At 45.0% G+C, this 6,673-nt stretch overlaps 1 long non-coding RNA gene across 3 annotated transcripts; it reads right to left on the reverse strand.

Moving 5' to 3' along the window:
• Positions 1-2,584: 2,584 nt before the first annotated feature.
• On the reverse strand, positions 2,585-6,582 carry LOC104994965. Of its 3 annotated transcripts, none has more exons than XR_826014.1 (3): positions 6,225-6,582; positions 3,824-5,980; positions 2,585-3,743 (listed from the first exon to the last, which is right to left on the reverse strand). It is a non-coding gene; the product is annotated as an uncharacterized LOC104994965 (long non-coding RNA). The 3 variants fall into 3 exon arrangements; XR_826013.1 differs by having other exon boundaries at positions 6,070-6,582; XR_826015.1 differs by having other exon boundaries at positions 3,824-5,128; positions 5,918-6,582.
• Between the last annotated feature and the right edge of the window lie 91 nt (positions 6,583-6,673).

Here is a 6,673-nt window from a genome sequence, read left to right on the forward strand (position 1 = left end):
GCTCTCCAGGTTCTCAGGTCTTTTGACTACAGATCCTGGGATTTCTCAGCCTCTGTAATTGCATGAGCCAACGCCTTATAACAAATCTCTTTTTACATACATGGTAAATATAAATAAATGAATAAATAACAATATATATGATTATACTTCATAGATATAATAAATAAAATCTCACGTATATGGCTATCATATATATTTTTATATATGATTTCATATTATATTAACCATTAGTAGATAGAAGTGGGTCAGGAAGATCCCTTGGAGTAGAAATGACAACCTGCTCCAGTATTCTTGACTGGAAAATTCCATGGACAGAGGACCCCAGCAGGCTACACACTTCGTGGGGCCGCAGAGTTGGACACGACTGAGTGAGCACACACTCATATATGTATGTACATGTATATACATATATATATCACATATATCTCTGGAGAACCCTAATACATTTAGCTATAAGACAATACTGCAAAGCTATATGCGTAGATTATAGAAGACGTTCAAGACATATTTCTAAGTTAAAAATAATCAGCTAGAATATACTATGTGTTGAATGACCCCATTTATATACTCACATATAAATGAAAAGCCTGGAGAGCTATATACCAAACTGTTAACAAAGCATATCTCTGAGGAGGTGGGTGGTATTAGGAAGAACTTTTACTTTTTCATCATTTGAATTTTTTTCTCCACAAAGGTCAAGTATTTCTGGGAAAAACAATATTCCCATTCTTGAAATTTCAAAGTCAGTAAAAATCAAATTTCACACCAAGACGGGTGTGAGCAGCAGGGAAATCAGCAATTGCTTCACGAGCAAGAGAACAGAGGACGTGAAATGGCAGCATTTTCTCCATTCCTCCCCTCTCCTCCCCATCACACTCTTCATTTTATTTATTTTTAGTTTCCTGAGAAGAGCTGGAGACAGTATGCTTGGTTGCTCTTCTTTTCCCTTGGCTCTGAGAGTTTATCCATGCCAACTGGACCGTAAGTGACTGAAAGAATCAACTGCACATCAGAAAACTTGAGGGCCAGAAGGAAGCTCAGGGAGGGGCTGGCTTAGCAACTTAACAAAAAAAAGAAAAAAAAAGGTTTTTTTTTTTCCCTTTGGAAAACCAAACTCAAGTGAGGCAGGAGAGCAGAAACCAGAATTCTTGCTCTGAGAACATGGTTTGCCATCCCCCCTTCTAATCTAACCTGATCATTTTGCAGAAAGGTGTCAGATCTCCTGCTCTTGGCCAGCTGTACCACAGGTTCCTGAGTCTATACTTGGATTGCGTCCCAACCCCCCCCCCCCCCCCCACTCCCCCGGGCTTTCAGAGGCCAAGCAGCTCCTGAATTGGGCAACAGGCCATGTTGTGACTGTGGAGGATTTCTGCGTCCTGTGCAGGTGAGAGACTCATCCACTTTCTCTTTCCTGAAAGCCCAAGGATCTTTTTTTAAGATTAATGAAACTGGTTCCCAATCTCCCCAGTGGCTCAGGATATTAAAGAGTTCTCTGTTTCTTGGAGTGGGTCAGGGCCAAGGGATACAAGCAGAAGAGCGAGGGAAAATAAGACAGTGGGAAGGCAAGGAGCCTTGTTAAGCTCTGAGTATTAGGGTTGAGATTAGGTTTACAATCTAGGATTAAATTTTACAGATAATATTAGGATGAGGATAAAGACTGAGGCTAGAATTTGGATTGAACATCGGCACTAATAAGAATGAATGATAATGATGAAAGGGTATGAAAAGGGAGTTAAGGGTCATGGGGTAATGATTAGAATCAGAGTTGGAGGACCATCTGTTTTGTCTCAGGTCTCTACTTGTGCCTCCTTTTAGGTTGTGACTTTCAGGGCCAAGGTCTTCGGACTCAGTGTTACCAAGAAAGCAGCTCCTCTGATATTGAAGAACAGGGAAGCATGGTATGCTGCCGTCCATGGGGTCGAAAAGAGCTGGATGTGACTTAGTGACTGAACAACAAGCCCTTCTGAGCCTCTGCCCTTGAATCACATCTTTCATATACAACCTCGGTTGGTACTTCAGGAGCAGCTGAAGCATTAATATTATCCTTTCCTAAACCCTGCGGGCCATGTAGATGGCTCCTTTTGGGCCAATGGTGATTGCAAACTACTCCAAAGAGTCACACTATAGGTTCATTTGGAATGTAATCTACAGTAGAAAATAGTCAAGACAGTTATGACGAAAGCACTTCTGCCAATTACCCCCCACACTTTGGTCCCCTAATTTGATGATGTCCTGAACTTTTAGGTTTTCTCTGAGCTTTCGGCCAATTGAGTGGGCACTTTATAGGAAATGGTTCAAGGGTTCTTCACAAAGAAACTTTGGGAACTAAAAATGAAGAGTTAGCAGCCAGCTAGGAAGATAATACAGAGAAGGCAATGGCAACCCACTCCAGTACTCTTGCCTGGAAAATCCTATGGACGGAGGAGCCTGGTGGGCTGCAGTCCATGGGGTTGCGAAGAGTCGGACACGACTGAGCGACTTCCCTTTCACTTTTCACTTTCATGCATTGGAGAAGGAAATGGCAACCCACTCCAGTGTTCTTGCCTGGAGAATCCCAGGGACGGGGGAGCCTGGTGGGCTGCCATCTATGGGGTCGCACAGAGTTGGACACGACTGAAGCAACTTAGCAGCAGCAGGAAGATAATAGAAGGAAGCAGATGAACACTGGGTCTTATTTCTTACAACTGCTGTGTAACAAAAAAGTTCACTGTGAGCTTCAGTGCCTTCAGGTGATTTGAGTGGTGATGGAGACGTTTCCCCAGGATAGCCTGATTAGGATGCCAATTCATATATGAGTCTCACATTGATAGAACAAATTATTGTGCTTTTGTATTCATTCAACAAATATTTATTGAATGCCAACCAAATATGCCCAGGGCATTATGTATATAGCAGTAAACAGACATGATCTTTGGAGAGGAGACAAATAAATATTTAATTATAAACTGTGAACAGTGCTGCAAAGGAAGAGAGTGCCACAGAAGATAAAAATGGAGTAACATAATTTTAATTGGTGCAGGGTATTAGTGAAGGCTTATTTGAGGGAGTGCCATTTAAATTTAGGCCTGAAATAGTTTAAATAGCAGTTCCTTTGTTGGAAAATTCTTGAACTTGTCCATTGTTCTATACGCTTTTCAATTTCAGGCTGCCCATTTATTCCTGTTTTGGTCTGTGGTAGACACCTTTTGGAATCTTTGCCAAGAATATCACTGATCTTCTTTGAGAACTGTAGGCTACAAGGGTGGGCCTCTAGCAGCCATGTTTGCATTACAAAGTAAAGAGCCCTGACTACATTACGCTCCATTGGCTAAAGGAGACTGTACGAGGAATAGACAATCTGTCATGATTTAGATCAATAAAGTTCTTTCTCCTGGGAAGTGAGGTTTATAGATACTAATTAATCTCTGCAAGTTCTAAATTCTTGGCTATTTCCAATTTCTTTTTTAAAAAATATTTGGCTGCATTGGGTCTTAGTTGCAGCACTTAGGATCTGTGATCTTTGAGGCATACGGATTATTTAGTTGCAGCATGCAGGATCTCGTTTCCTGACCTAGGGATCGAACCCAGGGACCCTGAATTCAGAACACGGAGTTTTAGCCTCTGGACCACCGGGGAAGTCCCAATCTCTGCTAGTTCTTGAAATGAAGATACGTAAGCTTGGACAGCCATGTTCTGGAAGCGAGGATATGTAAACGTGGACAGCCACGTTCTACTATGTTCCCAGAGAAGCAGTGAAGGCAAGTCTGCAAAGAAGAAAGCAGCAGCTCTGTAGAGAGAACAACATTTGACCAGGGAGAAAAAGAGATAATGAAGGAATACCTACTGGGCTTCATGCTGGTAAGTTAAATCATTGTTCCAGTCCTTCGTGAGATCTTGTTGCTCTCTGTGCCTTTGGGTTCTGTAAGATTATTTCCTTAATTTTTTTTTCTTTCACAAAGAAGTTTCAGTAGGTTTCTGTACTGGCAGACAAAAGAGCCTTGACTAAGAGTGACTTTTATCAGATTAGCTCTTTCATTCAACAAACACTGATTGAGTTTGCTGCAGTCCCACCGAGACTGGTGGAGCCCACAAGTCTACAGAGCATGCACTAACAGAAAGGTATATATAGAAATAAAACAACAGTATTTGGTAATAAAATTAATCTAGGTAATACCCCACTTGGTTGTCGGTACATTAACAGCAATTTCTAAGAGCTAGTCCTTTTGGAGCTAGGTTTTGTGAGAACACACAGACATATAAATTTCCTAGGCCTATAATGGGGACTATCTGGGCAGAAGAAGGAGGGACCAATTCTGCCTGATCAGAGTACGGGAGACATAGAGGTAATAAATAAATGAAGGGGCAATAGAAGTGTGCTGGGTAACAGAGGAAGGGGCAGAGGGGAATAGGAGGGACAGAGCCTTAGGAAATGCCTGGTACATACTGGGTACTTAATAAATGCTTGTTAAATTGAATAACTGGCAAACATACAGGTAGACAAGCAGTTTGTAAGATGACAATCATGTTTTACATAAAAATTTCCTTTTGCTTTTAGGTTTTTTTTTCCCCACATACAATAGAAAGTTGTCAAGATGCTAACAGCAAGAGTCCCACTTAATCTCAGTTTGTTAAACTCAAAGGCTGTAAATCTTTCATGAATGTGGCAATTTTATGTCAGTTTAAGTGAAGATTTAAGGAAACACAAGCTCACTGATAGCTAGATGTGCCAAATGACTTCATCCACTCTATAGGCTTTTGACAGAAATATTTATTGAAGTCTTGTGAAAATCCACAAAGTCGAAACTAAATATTAAGCAAAATAAATCACCATTTCATTTGGGGAGTACTTTGGCTTTAAGTGGTTTGATTTTTGCAATAACTGTTTTTATCAGTAAGAGCCTGTTTAGGAGGAATGCTAAACCAAGTGGGATCCTTGCTATTTACGAGATAGGAGGTAGGTGGGCCCCTAAGATCTCTCTTCAGGCCCGCTCACTGATGTCTCTCCCAGATTATTAGAAGTCAGAAGACGCAACAAGAACCTTAATAAGTCCACAGAGCATGCACAAACAAAACGGGCATTTCATACCAGTGCTGTGAGCGAGGGAGCTCAGTGCTGTCGGACACGACTGAGCGACTTCACTTTCATGCACTGGAGAAGGAAATGGCAACCCACTCCAGTTCTTGCCTGGAGAATCACAGGGACGGGGGAGCCTGGTGGGCTGCCGTCTATGGGGTCGCACAGAGTCAGACACGACTGAAGCGACTTAGCAGCAGCAGCATTGAACTTAAAATAATTGTGACTATTTAGAAAACTTTAATTGGTGAGGGGCAGGAGGGGACAGCAAGCAACGTCTGTTTACAATAGGGTTTGTGGTTGTTAACTGGCAAGCCCTCCTCCTCTCTGTGCCAGGAAAAGGGGTTCAAGGCCCCTGTGAAGTCCGCCTGTGAACATGCTGAACTGTGAGAAAAGAAAACAAGGGAAAAAAAAAAAAGAGACAGGAAGCCTCCCAGGGACTGAGAAGTTCGCCCATAAGGGCCTCAGCTTTGGGTCATTTCTCCAGATCTGGTGGAAATTTGCTCCTTGTTGAAATTAGTCATCAATAATTACCTTCTGCTCACGACTGGCTGAAACTTAGAATGGGTTCAGGATTAAGAGACAATGAGCGCTAAAGGACTCGTTTTTTTAGTGGCTCAAACTTTGTGGTCACTTCCCAAATTTCCATCACTGATTTGGCCATAGTTCCCCTCCGAAAACCAAAATGTCCACTCCAGTAAGAACAGACGCTGTCCTCGCTTCGGCAAAGGGAGTGAACTCGTGTCTCTAAGGCTGGGGACACCGATAGGCATAGAAGAGCACGGAATCTGACCCAGACACTACCCTCTTGCCCCCTCTCCATTGCTGGTGCGGAGGAGAGGAGGGACATTCCCAAAAGTTTACCGCTGCCAAAGGGAGACCAGTTCTCCAGGTGGAACAGGAAGAGTGAGCTTGGGCGTAGGAGACCTAGGAAGAGAGATTTTTTCAGGGGTTAGCAGTTCACTGAGAAATGCCCCCCGACATCTCCCAGGGGCAGGAGAGCAGGGTCCATGCACCTCTCGGCTAGCTGAAGACCCCGACGGCCCCAAGAAGACCGAGCCCCACTTCCGGGTTTGGAAACGCTCCTCCGAGCCCCTCCCCGGTCCGGCTTACGGGGTCTCCGGGCGCATGCGCGATGCTCGGCCGCCGCTCCGGGACCGGCCCAACTTACCCTTAAACAACTAGTCTGCTCCTCCCCCCTCCTCGCTTGGGGCGTACCACTCCCGTTTCGGGGGAGGCAACGTGCCCCAGAGTACTCAGCAGCGTGCTTTCCCCTTCTTCACGGGGCGCGGGAAGGTTAAGTTTCCCTCAGACCTTAAAAGTCCCGAAGGATACGAAAGCCACCGAGGCCTGTCGTCGAGTGACAGCCCCGCGGTCTCGGCTCTGCCCACGGCCCCGTCCTCTTCCTTTGAGGAGCTGAACAAAGTGGCACGCCCGGCGCCCAGCTGATCAGCTGCCGGGCTCCGGCGGCGGCTCGCCTCACCCCCCCGGGCGAGACCATTGTGTGACTCCTCGGGAGGGGTGCTCAAGGCGGGGAGGGGGCGGAGCGGCCATTGTCCGGTCAGCGCAGCCTCCGGGGGAGGGGAGGGTGTTACGGAGCGAGCGGGGCCGCTCCGCCCC

This window comes from Bison bison, unplaced genomic scaffold (assembly GCF_000754665.1).
Source record: "Bison bison bison isolate TAMUID 2011002044 unplaced genomic scaffold, Bison_UMD1.0 scf7180017864270, whole genome shotgun sequence".
Lineage (NCBI taxonomy): Eukaryota > Metazoa > Chordata > Mammalia > Artiodactyla > Bovidae > Bison > Bison bison.